The sequence below is a fragment of the Jaculus jaculus genome, chromosome 9 (assembly GCF_020740685.1).
Source record: "Jaculus jaculus isolate mJacJac1 chromosome 9, mJacJac1.mat.Y.cur, whole genome shotgun sequence".
Classification (NCBI taxonomy): domain Eukaryota; kingdom Metazoa; phylum Chordata; class Mammalia; order Rodentia; family Dipodidae; genus Jaculus; species Jaculus jaculus.
The window spans coordinates 88,785,591-88,808,491 of NC_059110.1; the positions used below are offsets into that span (position 1 = coordinate 88,785,591).

Consider the following 22,901-nt stretch of genomic DNA (forward strand, 5'->3'; position numbering starts at 1 on the left):
GAACGCCTGGAGGGGAAGCTGTTCGAGGATGATAGTGGTACTGCACAGCTCCAGGAGGTGAAGTTTGGGCCTTCTAAATGGTAGATGGTGCCTTTGGCCCTTGATCCTGCAAGGATGAACTTTCCAGCCGTCTCTTCCCTGGCCGCCTGCCCTGGCTGAGCCCTGTTGAGCCAGTGGCCCTGGATTGATGAGATACAGTTCTTGGCGTCTGCCCTGGATTCCCGGAGATTGGAAGCCCGGGCTCATAGAGGCATCCCTCCCTTTGGTCTTTGGGAGTTTCAAATCCAGACTCCCACAGATGCAGGGTTCCCGCTGGACCAAGGCCAGTGGCTTTTGCATAGCTCTTCCCTTGCCTGCCAGCTGTCTTGAGGGTAGACATTCAGTAGCTCTCGGGGTATCCTGACTGCTGGGGAAGCACTAGGAGCCACCTTTTTTTTTTTTGTCCTAGAATTTGAACCCAGGGCTTTGTGTACACTAGGCACATGCTCTGCCACTGAGCTATATTCATAGTCCTTTTTTTTTTTAATTTATTTATTTGAGAGTGACAGACATAGAGAGAAAGACAGATAGAGGAGAGAGAGAGAATGGGCGCGCCAGGGCTTCCAGCCTCTGCAAACGAACTCCAGACGCGTGTGCCCCCTTGTGCATCTGGCTAACGTGGGACCTGGGGAACCGAGCCTCGAACCGGGGACCTTAGGCGTCACAGGCAAGCGCTTAACCGCTAAGCCATCTCTCCAGCCCTCATAGTCCTTTTTGATTTTTGAGCCTTGCTACATAGTAGGCCGGCTGACCTCAAACTCACTACCCTTCTTCCTCTATCTCTAGAACGCTGGGATTCCACGGGTGCACTGCCATGCCTGTTTTGGCTCTGTGTATGCTAGGCAGAGCCTGTGACATCACAGGCAAGCAGCCCTGGACTTGCGCAAGATGGGATCCATTTGTGGTGGCTGAGACATTATGGAATTATCTGGACGCAGGACTGGGTGACAGTACCACGATGAGTGGGTGGAGAGATGGACAGACTTCTGGCTTTCCATGGACCTCGTTTCTGAAGATCCATCTTGCCTTCACAGGTCGCTGGAGTCCAGGTGGGGTCAGTCCCATTCACTGGCTTTAGAGGTCAGCGCATGTTCCAGGCACATAGTCCTGAACCTCCCACGTGGGACTTCTGCAACTGTGGGGAAGAGAGACCTTTTTCAAACTGTGGGAGTTGCTAAGTTGATGGCCGTCAGCTTGGAGTTGCTGGTGGCCAACTTGTTCGGTGCTTGAGGCCGAAGCCAGCAGAGGGAGAGGGTGTGCACGCAGATCTCTCCTGCTGCCGTCACCCCGTGCCTGGATCCAGTGAAGCCAGCTGCTGGACTAACATGTAGTTCATTTTAAAACCAGGCTGTGTTGGGTTTCTGTCACAGAAAGGCTTCTAATACAGGCAGTATTTCTCATTTCTATTTTTGAAATTTTTTTTGTTTATTTTTATTTATTTGTTTATTTATTTGAGAGACAGAGAGAAAAGCAGATAGAGAGAGAATGGGTGCACCAGGGCCTCCAGCCACTGCAAACGAACTCCAGACGCATGCGCCCCCTTGTGCATCTGGGTAACGTGGGTCCTGGGGAATCGAGCCTCGAACCAGGCTCCTTAGGCTTCACAGGAAAGCACTTTAACCATTAAGCCATCTTTCCAGCCCCTCTATTTTTTTTTAACTTAGCTTTATTGAAGTGGATTTTTAAATTTTTTTTTATTTTTTGAGGTAGGGTCTCACTCTAGCCCAGGCTGCCCTGGAATTCACTATGTAGTCTCAGGGTAGCCTTGAACTCATGGCGATCCTCTACCTCTGCTTTCCAAGTGCTGGGATTAAAGGCGTGCACTACCATGCCTGGCTTTAAGTCCCCATCTTAATATTGTTTAGGGCTTTTTTTTTTTTTTTTTTTTTTTTTTTTTTTTGAGGTAGGGTCTTGCTCTAGCCCAGGCTAACCTGGAATTCATTATGTGGTCTCAGGGTGGCCTTGAACTCATGGCAATCCTCCTATCTCTTGTTTCCCAAGTGCTGGGATTAAAGGTATGCACTACCATGCCCAGCTGTCTTGGGTTTTGAGAGAGAGACAAAATGGGTGTTCTATGGCCTCTAGCTGCTGCAAAGACTCCAGATGTACTTGCCACCTTGTGTATCTGGCTTTACGTGGGCAGTGGGGAATGGAACCTGGGTTCTTTGGCTTTGCCAACAAACGCCTTAACCACTAAACCATCTTTCCAACTGTTTTTTTTTTTTTTTTTTAAGGTAAGGTCTTTCTCTGGCCCAGACTGACCTAGAAAATCCACTATGTGGTCTCAGGGCGGCTTCACGGTGACCCTCCTACCTCTGTCTCCTTAAGTGCTGAGATTAAAGGCATGCACTACCATGCCTGGCTTCCATCTTATTTTTTGAGACAGGGTCTCTCATTGCACCTTGAGCTCTCTAATTTGGTTAAACTAGCTAGCCAGCCAGCCCCAGGAACCTTCTTATGTCCACATGGCCGGAGCTGGGAGTTCAGGTATGCACGGACATACCTGACATTGTATGTGGGTGCTGGGATCTGAACTCAGCTCCTCATGCTGTGTGGCAAGCGCTTTACCCACTCAGCCGTCTCCCCTGCCTTAAAGTCTATTTTACGTACAATGAAATTCAGTACTGTCAGATATGCACACGCTTACAGTATCACAGATGTTCGTGTGTGTGAGTGCAGGCATGCGTGGTGTCAGAGGACACCTTTGGGTGTCAGCCCTCACCTTCTGCCTTGCGCGAGGCAGTGTCCTCACTCATTGTTCCCTTTACTGAGTGAGGTGGCCCATGAGCTTCCAGTGGATTCTCCTGTCTCCACCTCCCTACTGTAGTCCTGCTGGGATTACAGACATTTAGCCCTGTAACACCCAGCTTCATGTGGATGCTGGGATCTGAGCTCAGGTATTGACGCTGGTAGGGCAGGCCCTGTATCTACTGAGCCTGTATCATCTCAGCCCCATTATTCTCCTTGATGGTCAGTCCCTCATGTCTCAGACCACCACTGTCTGTCTTTCTAGGGATCCCTTTGGCCTCTTCAAGAATTTCACGTAAAGAAACTGTGTGGTGAGTGCTTTTCTGTGTGGCATTCTCATAGCATGGTGTTGAGACCCGTCCCTCTTGCATGCATCAGGGGTTCCTTTGCGTAACTGGGCAGTATGGCATCGCACGGGTGCACCACAGTGTGTCCACTGTTAATGTGGGGAATCTGCTCATGTTCTCCTGGTGCCCAGCAGCGTGGTTTCGAGGAACAGCCAGGATGAGCTGCAACCTTGGTCCTTATGTTTTCACCTGCAAGATCTGCCCCCACCCCCCCGTGGATTCCAGGGGTTGGAAGATGGTGTTTAAAGAGACTGCATTCCCAGAGCCCGAATCTGCTACACCAGAAGCTTCCCCCAGGTGGACGCAGAGCTACATCTGCGCTAGCCAGTCCTTCCTCTGCAGAGGGCTAGGAGGAATGCCTGTGTTGTACTCATTTTGGCCACCACACCAGCATATCACTCACCTCTCCCGGAAGTTAAGAGGAGCTCAGTTCGTTGCCCCAGGTTTCCAGACCCCTTGGATGCTGTTGCAGTCAGGTTTGCATTGCTGGCAGAAATCACCTGACCAAGAGCAGCTTGTGGGAAAAAAGGTTTATTTTGCCTTACAGACTTGAGGAGAAGCTCCATGATGGCAGGGGAAATGATGGCATGAGCAGAGGGTGGACATCACCCTCTGGCCAACATAAGGTCGACCATAGCAACAGGAGAGTGTGCCCGACACTGGCTGTAATACCCATAAGCCCGTGCCCAACAATACACTGCCAATTATACTCCTTCCAGGAGGCATTAATTCCCAAATCTCCATCAGCTGAGAACCTAGCATTCAGAACACCTACGTTTATGGGGGACACCTGAATCAAACCACCACAGATGCCAAGGAGGTTAAGTCCTTAATGCTCAGGCTGTGGACGCTATGGGCCATCTCCCTCAGGACCCTTGGCTCCAACTGCTAAATCCAGAGAACCTGTGGATCATCCGATTTGCCTTTCACGTGAGTCAGCTTGCTGCTGGGAGGATCCCATTTAATACCAGTGAATGGTGACATCAGCCTTCGGGATCCACAGCAAAACCAGCCTGTGACAGTCCACTTTCCCACCAGCACCCAGACACTGTTACATGTGCCTACTCCAGCTCGGGAGGGAGAGACTACTACTGCCAGCTTTACTGCAAGGGAAAGTGGGACATGGGACATTAGGTCACAGAGCTGGGGTGAAGTTGTGCCACATACGCCATGCGTGCCTCTTTGCCCCCCCGTCCACCAGACCCCTTGAATGCTTGCTGTGCTGCGGCGGAGGAGTCTGTCGGGTCGCCGTAGTTCCACAATGGAAGCTGATGTGTTGCCAACACTACTAGATGACAGCCCGGGTCATGGAAGGCCGCCTAGGCCACTGCCGAAGGGGCTGGGGCAGGAAACCCAGCAGATCTTCTGCAGGAAGAGCATGGAGCCATGGGAGATGGGATGGGAACTAACATTCTCTCCTTGGAGTGTGGTACCGTGTCAATCTGCATTGATTCCCATTCTTTCCCACCTCACTCCTCTGTTTTCTTGCCCTTACTGTCCTGCTTGCCACCTGGACATGCAGGTAGCCCTTGGTCCCTTGTCCAGGGCTCTGATTTCCAGGGAGTCCAGGTGGCCTGACTCCAGGTCTACACTGTACTGCCTCAGCGACAGACAGGTGTAGGGGAAGGCAAACGAGACCTTAAGAATTGGCAAATGCCTTGGCAAGAGACCTTGGTCTGGACAGTCATTGGAATTGTGCTTGTTGTAGTCAGGTTTGTGTTGCTGGTAGGAAACACCTGACCTAGAATAGCTTGTGGGGGAAAAAAGCTTTATTTTGGCTTACAGACTTGAGGAGAAGCTCCAAGATGGCAGGGGAAAATGATGGCATGAGCAAATGGTAGACTTCACCTCCTTGCCAACATCAGGTGGTCAACAACAGGAGAGTGTGCCAAACAATGGCAAGGGGAAACTGGCTGTAATACTTATAAACCCACCCCCAACAATACACTGCCTTCAGGAGGCATTAATTCCCAAATCTCCATCAGCTGGGAACCTAGCATTCAGAGCACCTATGTTTATGGGGGACACCTGAATCAAACCACCACATTCCGACCCTGGCCCCCATAAACTGATAACAATCTATGATGTAAAATTAAATACATTCATTCCATCTCTAAAAGTCCCCACAATTTTTACCAATCCTATAATGTTCAAACACTTCCATAGTCTGAAATCTTTTAACTGAGCCATAATACCAAAAAAAAAAAAAAAAAAATCCCCTCAAAACCCATAATGGGACAGAATGAACACACTGCAGAAGATGGCATTGGGCATAGCAAAGAAATATTCAACCAGTACAAGATTTAAGCAGGGCAAACATCAAACTCTGTAGTTATAAGTCCAACAATTCTAGTCAGTGACAATTCTCCAAGTTTGATAATTCTAACCAGCAAGTCTCTGGAGTTCCAATTCTGCCCCTCCAGCTAGGCTACTCATAGTCCTGGAAAACTTCATCCAGGGCCGACAGCTCTCCTTAGCAGCCATCTCGTGGTCCCGGCATCTCCACTGGGTCTTCACTGAAACCCATGTTTCATCCTCACAGCTCCATCGGTTCTCCATGCAGGCATCCAGCAAACCTGCTTCACACTGCCCATGGCCCTTTCCAAAACACAAGATCGTGTTGCAAATTCAATGACCCTCTTTTTCCTGCATTTTTAAAAAATTTATTTATTTGACAGTGACTGACAGAGAAAGAAAGAGGCAGAGAGAGAGAGAGAGAATGGGCATGCCAGGGCCTCCAGCCACTGCAAACGAACTCCAGACGCATGCACCCCTTGTGCATCTGGCTACCATGGGTCCTGGGAAATCCAGCCTCAAACCAGGGTCCTTAGGCTTCACAGGCAAGTACTTAACCACTAAGCCATGTCTCCAGCCCCTTTCCCTGCATTTCTTATACTCCACAATACCAGGTGAGGCACCAATTTGTTAATCCAGGGGGAAATAGTGCAGACTTTGAAGAACAGGACACTCCTTAAGCATTTAGCCTCTTCAAAAGAGTCTACATTCTGTCTGTTGCCCCAGTACAGGTCAGCTGGCCCAATATCAAAGGTAATCTCTCATATAATTATAGCTGAATGGGCAGAAGTTTCGGTCCAAAGATTTCATTTTCTGTGCCATATCCCTGTGCTCACGTCAGCCCATTTCTATGCAAAACAACCCTGCACAAGTTCTCAGGACATGGGCATAACAGCAAGCCTCTCACACAAACTGCTTCTAGCCTAGTCCAGGCAAAGCTCTTTCTCACCCTCATAAGTCAAACCTCACAGTCCATAGTTCTTACTGCATTCAGGTTTTTCAGCTTGGACCAAAACAGTCCATCAAGCTGTACTTATAGCACTGCAAGGCATCTCTTACGCCAAGGTTTCAAATCCTTCCACATTCCTCTTGAAAATCAGCTCCAAAAGGCCAAAGCCACACATTCAGGTTTCAAGCAGCAATGACACCATTCTTGGTACCAACTTTACTGTTGCAGTCAGGTTCGCATTGCTGGTAGAAGTCACCCAACACAGCAGCATGTGGGAAAACAGGTTTATTTTGGCTTACAGACAAGGGGAAGCTCCACAATGGTAGGGGAAAATGATGGTATGAGCCGAGGATGGACATCATCTCCTGAGGCCAACGTCAGATGGACAACAGCAACAGAAGAATGTGCCAAACACTGGCAAGGGCAAACTGGCTATAATACCTATAAGCCCGCCCCCAACAATACACTGCCTCCAGAAAGCATTAATTCCCAAATCTCCATCAGTGGAAACCTAGCAGTGAGAACACGTAAGTTCATGGGGGACACCTGAATTAGACCACCACAATGCTCCAGAGTTTTGCCGAGTCTTGCATCATTTCAGGGTGACTGAGGGCCCTGTGGGAATGAAGTCAAAAGAATGGGAGCAGGATGCTGGGCCCTGGTCAAGGTGCTGAGGCTCCAGGACCCACTCATGCCAGAAGCTCATCAGCCCCTAATATTTTTAAGAATGTGTCTCAAAATTTCCCTTTTTAAATTTTAGTTTTTATTTATTTATTTGAGAGAGACAGAGGCACAAGGGGCAGGGAAAGAGAATGGGTGGCTCCAGGGTCTCCAGCTACTGCAAATGAACTACAGATGCATGTATCACCTTGTGCATGTGGCTTATGTGGGTACTGAAGAATTGAGCCTGGGTCCTTAGGCTTTGTAGGCAAGCACCTTAACCGCTAAGCCATCTCTCTAGCCCCCAAATTTCCCTTTTTATTGACTTAAGCTAGCTCAAGTTGAGTTTGTTATTAAAACTGAAAGGAAGGCAGGTGTGGTGGCACATGCTTTTGATCCCCGCACTCGGGAGGCTCGCTGTGGAGGATGGCTAGGAGGCCCACTGTGAGTTCGAGGTCAGCCTGAGACTACATAGTAAATTACAGGTCAGCCTGGGCTAGAGAGAGACTGTATCTCAAAAAACCGAAAAACAAACAAAAAAGGAGACAGGTGTGATGTATGCCTATAGTCCCAACACTTAAGAGATGAAAGCAAAGATGATGAGGAATTCAAGGTCATCTTGGCTCCACAATGAGTTCAAGGCCAGTCTAGGCTGCATGAGACCTTGTCTCAAAAAACAAACATCACCTCTTGGCAGCTAAAGTCAAAGACATGGATGGTCTACCCCCCAATGCCCCTCTCCTGGCTTCTCATAGGCATCATAGATGAGCAGAGAGGGAGAAGAGGAGGAAGAAAAGAGTGTTAGGCTCTACTTCTAGGGTCCAAGTGCTGGCTTCTCAATTTCTCTAGCTACATAGTATTGAGTGAATTATTTAATTATGAGCATGGGTTTAGCACCCCTCTCAAGAAGCCATTGTAGGGCTGGAGAGATGGCTCAGTGGTTAAGGTGATTGCCTGCAAAGCCAAAGGATCTAGGTTCAGTTTACCAGTACCCACATAAAGCCAGATGCACAAGGCAGAGCATACATCTGGAGTACATTTATAGTGGCTAGAGGCCCTGGTGTGTCCATTCTCTCTATCTGCACCCCCCCCCCCGGTTTTCTTTTTCTGAGGTGGGGTCTCACTCTAGCCCAGGCTGACGTTGAATTCACTATGTAGTCTCAAGGTGGCCTTGAACTCAGCAATCCTACCTCTGCCTCCTGAGTGCTAGGATTAAAGGCATGTACTACCATCCCCTCTCTCTGAAATAAATAAAAATTTTAAAATAGAGGCCAGTATTGAGTTGGAGAGATGGCTTAGTGGCTAAGTTATTTGCTTACAAAGTCAAAGGACCCCAGTTTGAGTCCCCAGGACCCACCTAAGCCAGATGCACAAGGGGGCGCATGTGTCTGTAGTTCATTTGCAGTGGCTGGTGGCCTTGGCGTGCCCATTCTCTCTCTCCCTCTCTCTCGGTGTCTTTCTTTCTCTCTCTCAATAACATACACACATCTATTTTTTCTTTCTTCTTTCTTTTTTTTTTTTTTTTTTTTTTGAGGTAGGGTCTTGCTCTAGCTCAGGCTGACCTGGAATTCACTATGTAGTCTCAGGGTGGCCTCGAACTCACAGCCATCCTCCTGCCTCTGCCTCCCTAGTGATGGGATGAAGGGCGTGCTCCACCATGCCTGGCTTTATATATAATTTTTTTAAAGCCAGTATATTAAATTTGTTCACTCATGGAATGTAGTTAGATCAATACTTCATACATGGTAATAAATTCTCAATAAAGGTTAACTCCTTTGATACCTATCAGGCTAGCCCTTCAATCAGTTCTAATAAACAGCCTTATTTCATAATGTGAAATACAAGGCAAAGTTCATAGCCTTTTTAATTTTTAGTCTTGAGGTAGGGTTTCACTATAGGCCAGGCTGACTTGGAATTCACTCTGAGAGGAGGCAGAGAGAGAGAATGGGCGCTCTAGGGCCTTCAGCTGCTGCAAACAAATTCCAGATGCATGTGCCACCTTGTGCATCTGTCTTATGGGGGTCCTGGGGGATCGAACCTGGCTCCTTTGGCTTTGTGGGCAAGTGTCTTAACTGCTAAGCCATCTCTCCAGCCCTTGTTTTGTATTTTTAGGGTAGAGTCTCACTCTAACCCACGCTGATATGGAATTCACTACATACTCTCAGGCTGACCTTGAAGTCAGAACAATCCTCCTACCTTTACCTCCCGAGTGCTGGGATTAAAGACATGTGCCACAATGCCCCGCTCAAAAATATAAAAATTTGGGGCCTTTAATCCCAGCATTTGGGAAGCAGAGGTATGAGGATCACCATGCATGAGTTTGAGGCCACCCTGAGACTACATAATGAATTCCAGTACCTGGTGTCTTTGATCCAAGACAACTTTGCATGGATGTGGGTTTTCTCCTCTTTCATTCTCACGACAAACTGCACAATTCTGTTTATCTCACCATTAATAGTGAGGGAAACAGCAGACGAGCTCACATGTTGAGTGAATAACCCTCAGGTAAGAACAACAGGAGATTCATGAAGACTATTGGGTTTTAAATTCCCCCTGTTTGGGGGTTGTCTCGGAGCTCCCATGAAACCTCAGCTTCTCAGACCCAGTCCACACTGCCAGCCACCTGAGACATGGGCCAGTAGGAAATGAGAGCCACGCTAGTTTTCTACCCTATAGGAATGATTGATTTTATTATTGTTTTATGAATGTACTGAAAGGGGAATGAGCCTGTTGAGGTTTATCCCTTTAGCCTTCAATGTCCTATTGGCCTGGACCCTTGTTCTCCAGCCTTGGGGCTGAGTGCACAGGAGGCAGAATCATGCAAGTGTGTGTGGCCGAGGAGTAGAAAGGACTGTTGCATTTTTCTTTGGTGATGGGTTTGCAGAGTGGAGCACTTCTAAGGCATCAGATCCTGAGAGAGCGCTCCAGCCACAGGCCTGCCCTAGACAAGAGGTTTCACTGGGACAGGAAGATCGTGCTACGTGAGCTTGTTGACTTGGTCACTCTCTGTCTCATCTCCGAAGCAGACGTGTCTTGAAATGACCATCGGCCTGTTCTCTTCCACCTTCACTCACCGCTGACTCTGACTCCTGGAGGTAGTCTGTTGTGGACCACGAGGAACGCAGTTAATCTTGACCATTGCAGCGTGGACCTTTTAACCCCAGATTCATGGAATATGAAGGTGCTCTCAGAAGTTACTCTATGTGGTTTGTTCTTGGAGGATTGAGGTCTGTTACAACCAAGTTCCTGGAGTTACCTCAGCAGAAAACTTGAAATAGAAAAAAGGGAAAAGGACATTTTGTCCCAGGCATGTGGTGTGTGACACTGAATCATGTTAATGGGTTACTAGGGCCCAAGGCATATCATCTTTAGACTGTAGACTGTCTTCAAGGCTGTGGATTCTGTGTTAATATGTTAAGGCCATTCTGTATATGTATTTTAGAATATGTAAACAGGCCTAGAGAGATGGCTTAGCAGGTAAGGTGCTTGCCTGCAAAGCCTAAGGACCTGGGTTCAATTCCTCAGAACCCACATAAGCCAGATGCACAAGGTGGTGCATGTGTCTGGAGTTTATTTGCAGCGGCTAGAGGCCCTGGCATACCCATTCTCTCTATCTGCCTCTTCCTCTCTCCAATAAATAAATAATTTTTAAAAATATGTTAACAAAGTAGGAGGAAAATGTGCAATTTTGAGGGAATACCTAATTTGCATTGGGTTAAAGGAATATTTTTCCTCTTGCTTTATTCTCCAAAATATGATGTGTTGGTGAATTTGTTACTTAATCATGTGGATTTCTGATCACTTTATTGTCCATTTGCTGACATAAAGGGAAAATACAAAACAGAATGGGAGAAAAACTCAACTTTTATAATAAATGGCCATCCATCTGGTTAAAAAAATTAAAAGATTTTGAAAAAGTGTTGCAATATATTCATAATCTTTAAAAAGGGTATAAAAAGTATATTTTATTTTAGTTTTTTTTAAAGTTTTCTTTATTTTAGAGAGAGAAATAGGCAGAGGGGGGGAGAGAGAGAATTGGGTGTGCCAGGGCCTCCAGCTGCTGCAAACGAACTCCAGATGCGTACAATCCCTTGTGCATCTTTGCTTACATTGATCCTAGGGAATCAAACGTGGGTCCTTTGGCTTTGTAGGCAAGCACCTTAACCAGTAAGCCATTTCTCCAGCACCCCCCCCCAAAAAAGTATATTTTAAAACTACTTATTTACTTGAGAAAAAAAGAGCAAAAGTGCACCAGGATCTCTTTCTACTGTAAATGAACTCCAGGTGCATTTACCATTTTGTGCACATGGCTTTACATGGGTACTGGGGAATCAAACCCAGGTCAGTCACTGCAAGCATGCACCTCTAACTAATGAGCCATTTCCCCAGCCTCTAAAAGTGCATTTTACATTACATAGATGGCTTTGTTCTTAAAACTAGTCTGTTATATTAAGAGGAATTTTTATTCAGAAAATCCTGAAATGGTCCTCTAACACAGCAGGCTCTCTAGAAATGACTGCTGCTGACCTCATAATTACTGTAAACACATTAGGGGTGATGCAGCCATGGGGGTGCATAGGCCAGGTTCCCAGGGGCCAATCTGCCATTCACATGTGAGACCCTGGATATCAGCTTCCTGAGGATGGGGCAGAGGGTATTGCTATTTGCTGCTGACCCAGTTTGGGAGGCTGGTGGTTAATAAATGTGTTGAAGAAACAGAAAAGTCAGGTCCTTTGTCCCCTTTCCCTTGCAGAGTGCCCTGCCTTTTAGTTCCCATCTGTAGGGACACATTTTGCCTCCTCTGCCTGTCCTTGGCTGACCTGAGTCCTCGGGAGTGGTTTTTAGGAGTTGGTCGTGGCAAACTGGTCTTAAGCTAAGTTGGATCAAGTGAAGCCAAAGGAAAGTCAACAGCATGGGTGGCCCTGAGACTGAGGGAAGCGCTCACTGTGTGCTGAGCTCCGCGCTCAGCTTTCTGACCTGTGCTCATGACAGCCTGGAGTCACTGACCCTTCTCACTGGTGGAGAGAGAGAGGCTCAGAGGTGTGAAATCATTTTCCTGAGCAGAAAGGGGTTCTGAGGGGCTGGGGAGATGGCTCAGCTTGCAAAGGCTAATAGCCTGGGTTCAATTCTGCAGTACCCATGTCGAGCCAGAAGCACCAAGTGGCACCTGCGTCTGGAGTTAGTTCGCAGTGGCTAAAGGCCATGGGGACCCACTCATACTCTCTCTCTGCTCATGTATATATTTGGCCATTGTGCAGTGTCTGGCAGCCTGGGGTGGGGTGGGGTTTCCCAGAACTGATGAGGCTCCTTAGGTGACAGTGAGTCCTGGTCTCTTGGGCTTTTTCTGGGTCCTTATTTTATAGTGGGAAACAGCTGAGCCTGGAGAACTTCTGTTCTGGGTGAGGAGAAGGGATCTGCACATTACGGGGAAGCAACAGCACCTGTCCAACGCCCAGGGCTTGTGACTGGCAAGTCTCCAAGTCTGGGCCTCCAGTTCTGACACTGAACCCTCTGCTGCACCAGGCTGCCTCCAGATGCAGGCTGCCTCCCGCACAGCCACAGCCCCCATCCCAACTTGCTGTCTGGCCTTTAATGAGGAACTTGTCTCTCTGGGCTTTTAGCCCAGGGCTTCACTGAGGGAGATGAGAAACTTTGAAAGTGTCTATCAAATAAAATCTTGACAGAATCCATTAAGAGAGGCAGGACGCCTTCCTTTCTAGATGGAGTCCGCCTAATTATGCAAAAATGAAAGACATCTAATGCCAGATGGGTGAGGTGATGTACACCTATAATCCCAGTAGAAGCTGAGGCAGGTGGATCGCAAGTTCAAGCCCAGCCTGGGCTACACAGTGAGACCAACACCAGGCGTGGGCTACTATAGTTAAAGACCGTCTTAAGACAAAAAGTGGGCCGGAGAGATGGCTTAGCGGTTAAGTGCTTGCCTGTGCAGCGTAAGGACCCCGGTTCGAGGCTTGATTCCCCAGGACCCACGTTAGCCAGATGCACAAGGGGGTGCATGCGTCTGGAGTTCGTTTGCAGTGGTCGGAGGCCCTGGTGCGCCCATTCTTTTTCTATCTGCCTCTTTGTCGCTCTCAAATAAATACATAAAAATAAACAAAAAATTTTTAAAAACCCAAAAAGTATGTAGGTATGTAATTTAAACATTTTTCAGGGTTTTGCATGTGTGTGCACACATGCATGCAGTATGTATGCATGTGTGGATGTGCACATGTATGTACATGCATGTGGAAGCTTGAGGACAACCTTAGATGTCATCTTCAGGAATGCTGCCCACCTCCTTTGAGACAGGAGCTCACTGACCTGGAGCTCACCTGCTAAGCTGCACTGTCTGCTGCCCCAGACCTGTGCTGGCTTTTATACCTGGCTTTTACATAGGTACTGGAATATATGTGTTACATATATGCCAGTTCTATCTATGTTACATATACACATCAGTGGTTGTTAATGTTGCACAAAAGAAGTGTATACCACGTGCCTCCTGATAAAACTCAGTGCTACCTAGTGACACAGTCTTGTTAAAACGAAAATTAAAACATGCATTTGAGCCTGACCCAACCTCCAGGCCTAACTGCTTGCTTGCAAGAGAGGCAGAGGACAGAAGGACTGCCGAACCACACCACAGGACAGCAATGGGCAAAGTTCAGACACAGCCAAATGCCACAAGACAGACAACCGTTTTTTCCCAATAAATAAACTGCAAGCAAAAACAAACAAACAAACACCCGGGCGTGGTGGCGCACGCCTTTAATCCCAGCACTTGGGAGGCAGAGGTACGAGGATCGCCAGGAGTTCGAGGCCACCCTGAGGCTACATAGTAAATTCCAGGTCCCCCTGAGCTAAAGTGAGACCCTACCTTGAAAAACAAACAAACACACACACAAAAAAACCCTTGACACCAAGAAATGCGCAGAGGACAGTCCTGAGTGGCGGCGAGGCATAGAACTAGTTGGATGTAAACTTAAAACTGACAAAAAGCATTAGGGAGTTGGAGGATGGCTCGGTGGCTGAAGGCACTTGCCACACCAAGCACGAGGGCCTGAAACCATCTGAGCTGCATTCCCTAGGACCCACCGAAATAGCCGGGTGTGACCGCGCATGCCGGCAACCCTGGTCCTGCGGGGAACAGAGACTGGAGGAGAATCACTGGGGCTTGCAAAACTGCAGCTGTGGGTTCGGAAAGAGACTCGGTCTCAAGGAGTCTGTAGGTGAGTGGTAAAAGACGGCATCTGACATTCTCCTCTGGTCTCCATATGTGCACAGCACACACATGTGCATGCACACTCCAACACCATACAAACTACACATGCAAAAGAAAGATAATTAGAAAAAAAGTAGGTGAAGGCTGGAGAGATGGCTTAGCAGTTAAGGCACATGCCTATGAAGCCTAAGGACCCAGGTATGATTCTCCAGGTCCCATGTAAGCCTGATGCATATGGTGGCACATGCATCTGGAGTTCGTTTGCAGTGGCCAGAGGCCCTGGTGTGCCCATTCTCACTCACTCTCTCTGTCTCTTAAAAAATAAATAAAAATAAAATCTTTGAAAAAAAAAAGTAGGGGAAAATGAGACATTTGAACGTCATCCAGTTCTGTGATAATGTGAATGATGGATGTTTTGGTGCTGTGGTAGTAATGTCATAATGGTTTTGTTTGGTTTTTGTCAGTAAGAATCCTTTTGGACACACACAGAAATATTTATGGATGGAATGATGTCATGCCTGGGATTTGTTTCAAAAAAAGCACTGGAGTAGAGTGGGGGAGGGGAGATCTGGGTCAAGGGGTGTTCGTTGTCATAACTGAGGGGAGGGAACGTGGGGTCTCATATACACTAGAGCCTCTGCTTTGCTGTATAAGTTTTGTTGTTTTAGTGCTGGGGAATCAATCCCAGGGCTTTGTACATGTTAGTTAATAAGTTTCCTTAAAAAAAAAAAAAAAAAAGACACACGCTTGTCTAATTCCACTGCTCAGGAGGCTGAGACAGGAGGATCAAGAGTTTAAGCCCAGGCTAGGTGTGCTGGTGCATGCCATTAATTCCAGCACTCAGGAGGCAGAGGTAGGAGGATCACTATGAGGTCAAGGCCAGTCTGGGTCTACAGAGTGAGTTCCAGGCCAGCCTGGGCGAGAGTGAGACCCTACCTTGGAAAAAAAAAAAAAAATATTTAAGGCCAGCCTGGGCTGCATAGCTAGACCCTGCCTCAAAAACACTTTTTGGAAGACCCTTCTAGACCATAGCAGGAGTCTGAGGGAGCAACGTTTTGGTGAAGACACCCATACCTCTCAGAACTCAGCAGAGCTGACCTGGGGGATACCAGGTGTTGCTTTGCTCTCCGGGGCCAGGCTGGGACCTGCAGGCTGCCGTCACTGGCGCCCGGACGCAGATCAAAAGGGTGACTTTCTCATGTTTGAATGAGCTCATAGAGTTGGACACTGTAATTGTAGAACTCTGGCCCGGCCCACAGTCCTGGCTCTCCCTCCGCTGCAGGCTCATCCCCAGCCATGTCAGACCATCTGGCCACCAGCTCAGGCAGGGGGGGACAGTGCAGCAGCTGGTGGGAACTATGTGGCGTTCGCAGACATACTTCCCACAGCCTCCCTGGTGCTGGCGGCGCAGCCAAAGCCAGGCCAGGATCCAAGGACCCAGAGACCTGGAGGCTCAATGGGACCTTCCCAGGCCCACCTTGCACGAGTGCCTGCCCTTGCAGGGAGTGAGCAGGAGCCACCCTTGTTAGTGCCTAACTTGCTGTATAGCCTTGACCTTAGGGTCCCCGTCCCAAGTACTCAGTGTTTCTCAGTGGGGCACTATTGACTTTTGAGGAGGGACAGTGCTTCCTGGGTAACTCTAGACCCCTGCTTATTAAAATATCTGCAGAAGCCGGGCGTAGTGGTGCACGCCTTTAATCCCAGCACTCAGGAGGCAGAGGTAGGAGGATCACAGTGAGTTCAAGGCCACCCTGAGACTACAGAGTGGATTCCAGGTCAGTCTGGCCTAGAGTGAAATCCTACCTCAAAGCAAACCAACAAAAAAAAAAAAAAAAAAAGAAAAAGAAGAAGAAGGAAGGTGCAGAAACTATTACTGTTCTAAGTCTTGCTGGGAGATGAGATTGTAGTGGGTCTTGAACTATAACTAGAACTTTGCGAGATGCCCATGGGCTGGAGACCGAGACGTACGAACCCAGGCAGCCATGCTCAGGCCTCAGCTTGTGGTCAGCAGGAAAGCATCGAGGCTTTGCAAATGGGGCAGGAACGGGCTTCCTCTCCTGGAGCAGGAGCAGCGGCTTTTCCCACTGGTGTGTCGTCGACTGACTCATCACCTCCTCCGTGTGAACTAAAGACTCGTTCCTCCTGGGTCAGAGGCAAAGGACACAGCAGCCGAAGGGTGGGGTGCCACCCAGTGGGAAAGGGACTTGGAAGGCACAGGGGAGTGGGCTGCTCAAACGTAAGCTATAGAGCGACCCTATGTATGCGTGCACCCACCTAAGGCTGCTCCTCCATTCTTTGACTCATTCATTTATTCAGCAAGGCTGTACCAGCTGTCTGTGAAGGGCAAGCTCTGATCCCCACTCACGGACCACTGTCTGTGCGTGTGTCTCGTCCGCTTGTGTTCACGCAGATGAGCTTACAGCCACATTGAGGTGAGAGGAAAATGCCCTCCATCGCCCGTCGGCCAATCTCCTTGAGAAGTGTCTCCTCGGAACTTGGAGCTGCCAGTGACTCTCTGGTCTCCTCTCCCACGGGACTAGGGTTCTCGATGTGTATGGCCACACCCAACTGTGTGAGTGGGTCCTGTGGTCTTGGGCTCTCTCAGAGCCTCATGCTTGCAGGAAGCACCCTCACCCACTGAGTCCTTTCCCCGGTCCCCACAGACCACTTTATAACCAGTGGATCCAGTGGAAGAGACAGAAACGAGACAGAATGTGGTTCCTAAGTGACAGGGTGAGGCAACAAGGTGGGAGGGGGGAGAGAATAATGAGGGGCAGAAGGAAGAACCCTTGGGGTGGGGTGGGCAGAGGTGGGATGTATCAGGGTGGCTAAGTTTGCCTGGGCCTGGGCCACCCACTCAGCTCCCATGCCAACAGGTTCCTCAGTTCTTTAGACTTCTCTTTTCTTGGATGGGCAGAGTCTACCAGACACCCCGTGCTTCATGCTTTTGGAGAGTGGATTGTGGCTGCAATCCAGCTAGCGAGAAGGTTCGGACACTCAGCTCCTGGGCAGAATGGCAGTGACGGGGTCACCTCCCCACACCAGGCTGTCTCCTGCCTCACATCCCTGTCCCACTCAGTGCCCGCCCTTCCTGCCATTCGGCCTTCCGGAACAGTTTTGGTTTCTGCTCATACCCAGGCCTATCTTGCCAGCCTTCTCATCAATTTTCTGGGCTTCTATGCGCGGGTCTGCGTCTGTGAGGGTCTGGTTTGGGCCTTTTCGTTAGCCAGGTCTAAACAAGGATGCTAGGAGACAGAGGACTAGCAGCAACCAGCCCCTCCCTCCATCCCAGGGATGGCAGCCGAGGCTGGGTTCCTGGAGCTGGCCACCTCCGCGGGGCTCCCACACACTGCATCCTCAGCATGCCACCCCCCACCCCCCCACCCCCACCCCCACCCCCTACCCCCACCCCCTACCCCCACCCCCCACCCCCCAAGCAAGCCAGAGTGCAGCCCTGGCAGGCTCCGCAGGAGGAAATGCCAACCGTGTTTCTGTAAGCCTGGCTCAGCCTCCCCAGAGACCCTCGGCTGCCCAGCACTTCCTCTGGGGCGGGTCAGCGGTGCAGGCCTGGTCCGCCCAGGGTGGGCCTCCAATGGGGGCCCGTGACTCAGGGGCTAGTCAGGCTGAAGCAGGATGTCAGCTCCATTCACTGGGCCACGAGGAATCTTAGCCTTCTATTTATAGGCGGTGCAATCACTGGTGTAGCCTGGCAGGAGGAAATAGCCTTTACTACCAGTGTATCAGGAGAACGGGGTGGGGTGGGGGGCGGTAGTGAGTGAGGAACCAGGACTGAAGGAGAGAGACCACACTCGGCCCTTCATCTGCTGGGGAGACACCTAGATCGGGACAAGCTCTTCTGCTCCAGAATGGCGAAGGCCAGGACAGTGAGCCCATGTGCTCTCCCGAGTCATTAGTTAAGAGACAGGAGGTGGCAGCCACAAGGTGGCTTGGCCATGAGCAGGGTGAGGCTCCCCCTGCCTGACCCTGTTGGAGGGAGCGGGTTAGGGTTAGGCAAAGCTCAGTGATTTGGTGTGTAGTCTCAAGCTGGCCTTGAACTCATGGCGCTCCTCCAATTGCCTCCCAAGTGCTGGGATGAAAGGCATGTGCTGCTGTCTTTGAGTCTGTGCGCGCGCACACACACACACACCCTGCAGGTGCAAGTGTGTAAAAGATGAGATGCTTGTTGACTGGAGGGAAGAAACTGGTCAAGGACCACGGGGGACACTACAAACCCACCCTTCCCAGCGAGGAGGCTCAGGCCTTCCTTTGTAGTCTGGGGTTAGCCTTACACGCCCTTCCTGAGGCGCAGGACTGACAAATATACGGGGGCGTACACCAGCCATGGGTCCCCTGTGCATATCTGCTCTCCGAGGGCCAGGGCACCCTTCCTGCCTTGCCTCACCCACCCCTGCGGACCCTGAGGAAGCCTGATGCAAGTGAAGGGGCTGCTAAAGGACTCACACACTGTCCTTAAGCCAGGCAGAGTGGGAAGGAGGCAGAGTGACGGGCTTGAGCGTCAACACGAGGTCCCCTACCCCTGTGGCAGGAGGGTAAGGTATGGAAGAGAGGAATGAAGAGTAATATGTGAAAGACGCCGGTTGGCAGAAAGACTGAAAACCCTTCGCCACCGAGACCACATATTTCAAAATGAAGCATGCGTGAAAAACAGAGACAGGATCTATGAGGAGGAGACAGATTTTATGTAAGTAACCAAGAAAGGCTCATTCGGGTGGCTAGGTGCCATTAGAGCTTCTCTCTTGCCCCTTTCCACACTTGGAGTCTTCCTCTCTCTTTCTCTTTTTAAAGACAGGGTCTCGTGTAGTTCAGGCCAAACTGGAACTCAGAATGTTGCTGAGGCCAGGCGTGGTGGCGCGCGCCTTTAATCCCGGCACTCGAGAGGCAGAGGTAGGAGGATCGCCACGAGTTTGGGGCTACCTTGAGACTACATAGTGAATTCCAGATCAACCTGGGCTAGAGTGAGACCCTACCTTGAAAAAAAAAAAAAAAACATAAAAATAAAGTTGCTGAGGATGACCTTGAACTTCTGATCCTCCCACATCTACTTCCCCAGAGCTGGGATTACAGTCCTTCAACACTATGCCTAGGTTATGGGTTTCATGCATACCCACTGAGCCACATTCCCAATTTGTGCACACACTCGCTCTTTTAAATATTTTATTTGAGAGAGAGAGAGAGAGAGAGAGAGAGAGAGAGAGAGAGAGAGAGAGAGAGAGAAGGCAGATAGAGAATGGGCATACCAGAGCCTCTAACCACTACAGACTAACTCCAGATGCATGTACCACCTTGTGCACCTGGTTTACGCAGGTACTGGGGAATTGAACCTGAGTCCTTAGGCTTCACGGGCAAGTGCCTTAACCACTAAGCCATCTCTCCAGCCAATCCTTTCTCTCTCTCTTTTGGTTTTTCTTTTTCTTTTCTCCCCCCCCCTCTTTTTTTTTGTTTGTTTTTTGAGGTAGGGTCTCACTCTAGCCCAGGCTGACCTGGACTTCATTATGTAGTCTCAGGGTGATCTCAAACTCACAGCCATCTTCCTACCTCTGCCTCCTGAGTGCCAGGATTAAAGGCATGCACCACCACCGCCCGGCTTCTCTTTCTTTTTAAATATTTTTATTTATTTACTTGTTTGAGAGACACAGAGAGGAAGATAGAGAGCACTCTCTTTAAAAAAAAAAAAAATCATTTATCGGGCTAGAGAGATGGCTTAGAGGTTAAGACGCTTGCCTGTGAAGCCTAAGGACCCGTGCTCAATCCCCCAGGACTCAGCAAACCAAGCACACACATCTGGAGCTCATTTGCAGTGGCTGGAGGCCCCAGCATGCCCATTTTCTCTCTCTCTCTCTCTTTCAAGTAAATAAATAAAGTTTTAAAAATCATTTACTTTTTTGAGAGAGATAAACACACACACACACAAGTGGGAGCGGGTATGGGCACAGTAGGGCTTCTAGTTGAGGCAAGTGAAGTCCCGATGCAATGCGCTACTTGGTGCATCTGGCTTTGCACGGGTCCCGGGGAATGGAGCGTGGGCTGTCAGGCTATGCAAACAGGTACATTCTACTGCTGAGCCACCTCTCCAGCCCCTTCATGCTCTCTTGATAAGCTCTTTCTACTTCTACCATCCTCTGTGTGTTCCTGGTTCAAGACACAAGAATTTGGACATTTCAACAAGTGTCCTCTCGGAGGGGCCCCCTCTCAGCTTTGGCCAGAGTCCTTGCCCTGCACCCATGCTGTCCTTCCTCCAGGAACTCTTTTATCACTTCAACCAAGATCTATCCTCCTCCTCCAGACCCGTGTACATCTCCTAGGGCGAGCTGCCAGCCTCAGGACCCTTTGAGTCTCGCACAGTTTTCAAATTGTGGCAGTCAGTGTCAATGGCTTTGTCTTCTGAGCAGACCTCTTGGGAGCACCAACCGGGGAAACAGAGACGGCACTGGCTGGGAAAGGCTCCCTGCAGGAGGCTGAGTAGTTAGTTCATCTGTGAGAGGGGTCCCCGTGGGTAAAGCTAAGCCCTCTGACAGGTGCTACACCTGGGGTGTGCTGGGGGAGGATTCAGGGCTAGAGGGGGGCCAGGCATGGTCAGGGAGGGGCTGAACTTTTTCCCAAGTGCTAAGCTGGAGCCAAAGGTCTGAGGTGGGAGGTGGTTTCTCCAGCTGCATGGGGGCGCAGGGGGCGGGGCAGGGGCCAAGGGGACAGGCCAGAGGCGGAGGCTCTGCAGCTTTCTCCATGAGAGATGCCAGTAGCTAAACTTGGAGTGGGCGGTGGAGCGAGCTATGATGTGGCATCAACTGGCCTTGATCCCCTCACCAAGATCCTCCCATGCTGGCAAGGCTCAGGGTGTCCCTTGAGGAGGCCAGAGTCCAGGCCCGGCGACCTTGTTCCCTGCGCCAGCTGGACAGGCATACATGTGACATCACATTCATGTACCAACACAAGGTAAACAGGGGTGGATAACCCCAAGCACTCATTACCTAACTTGGTAGCTGGCTGCCGGTTCCTTAACAACGGGCTCCGTGGGATCCTGCAGTCCTTGGGCAGAATGAGCCTGCTGGAGGCTCTCCCTGCCTGGACCCAGAGCGAGTTGCCTGGCCCCCAGGCCACTGAAGAGCGGGGCTCTCCAAGTTCACGGAGCACAGCCCACTGAGAGCCAGACACTGGGCTAGACAGCCAGCCTGGAGCACAGTCCAGAGCAGGTGTGGTCAGGGGCGTTGATGTTAGTGACCAGGTGGGCTGGAGACCTCTGGAGTGGAAGGTGGCAGTGTGGAGCCCAGCAGGAGGTTGGCACAAATATTCAAGCATGAGCTGGGTGAGTCCTGAACCCTAGCAGGTCCCTAGGACACTGTTTGGTCTGATCCTTGAGTCTACAGACTTGAGGCCTAGAGAAGTAAACTGAGTCATCTGGAGTGATCTGGGGGAGAAGCAGGGGCTGCGCTCACTCAGGTGGTCAATATTGGTGGTACTTTTGGAACGACACACCGGAACCTTCCGACAAACACACTGAGAACCTGGAGCGCTCAAGACTAGAAGAAGGGCATTGGAGAGATAGCTCAGTGGTTAGAGGCACTTGCTTGCAAAACCTGATGGGCCATGTTCCTCAGGACCCACATGATGCCAGGGGCACAAAGTGGCACATGTATCTGGAGCTCGTTTGCAGAGGCAGGAGGTCCTAGTGTGCCCATTCTCTCTCTAAAGTAAATAAATATCGTTTTTTAAAAAAGAGAATAGGAGTGCTTGCTTTGACAGCACATATGCTAAAATTGAAATGATACAGAGAAGATTAACATAGCCCCTGAGCAAGGAAGACATGCAAAGTCATGAAGTGTTCCATTAAAAAAAAAAAAGTTATACTAAGTGAGGTAACCCAGGCCCAGAAAGCCAAGTGCCACATGTTCTCTCTCATATGTGGATCCTAGCTACAGATGATTGGGCTTCTACGTGAGAAGGAAAATACTTAGTAGCAGAGGCCAGTAAGTTAAAAAGGAGACATAAAGGGAAGAGAAAGGAAGGGAGGAGGGTACTTAATAGGTTGGTATTGTATATATGTAAGTAGAATGATTGAGATGGGGAGGGGATATGATGGAGAATGGAATTTCAAAGGGGAAAGTGCGGGGGGGGGTGGTATTACCATGGGATATTTTTTATAATTATGGAAAATGTTAATAAAAATTGTGAAAAAAAAGGAAAAAAATGAACCAGGTGTGGTAGCGCATACCTTTAATCCCAGCACTTGGGGTGCAGAGGTGGGAGGATTGCAGTCAGTTCAAGGCCACCCTGAGACTACATAGTGAATTCCAGGCCAGCCTGGGCTAGAGGGAGACCCTATCTTAAAAAAAAAAAAAGAAAGAAAGAAAAGAAAAGAAAAAAAATACCAACACAAAGTCCAGCATTCCCCTCTCACTTGCTACCAAATCACACACATATGGGTTCTGTGGAAGGTCCAAGTCATACAGAGAAGCCTCTTCTTGCTAACCAAGTCCTCAGTGCATACCGTTCACCTGCAGATAGAGGCCAGAGCTCCCGTCCTCCTTGCAGATAGTGTCCCAGGGTGGCAAATGTGGCCGGGCAGTCTTGGAGCACCATGCCAAGAGCACCCTTTCCCCCTTGGTGGAGGGCCTTAGCCACGGGAGGA

General features: G+C 49.5%; 1 long non-coding RNA gene and 1 other non-coding gene across 2 annotated transcripts; both read left to right on the forward strand.

Annotated features, from left to right (window-relative positions):
* The first annotated feature begins 868 nt into the window (after positions 1-868).
* Positions 869-3,604, forward strand: LOC123463608. Its single transcript, XR_006639021.1, has 3 exons — positions 869-1,088; positions 3,053-3,098; positions 3,269-3,604. It is a non-coding gene; the product is annotated as an uncharacterized LOC123463608 (long non-coding RNA).
* Positions 3,605-21,999: 18,395 nt separating this feature from the next.
* On the forward strand, positions 22,000-22,106 carry LOC123463765. The gene has a single exon (XR_006639150.1). It is a non-coding gene; the product is annotated as a U6 spliceosomal RNA (small nuclear RNA).
* The last annotated feature ends 795 nt before the right edge of the window (positions 22,107-22,901 follow it).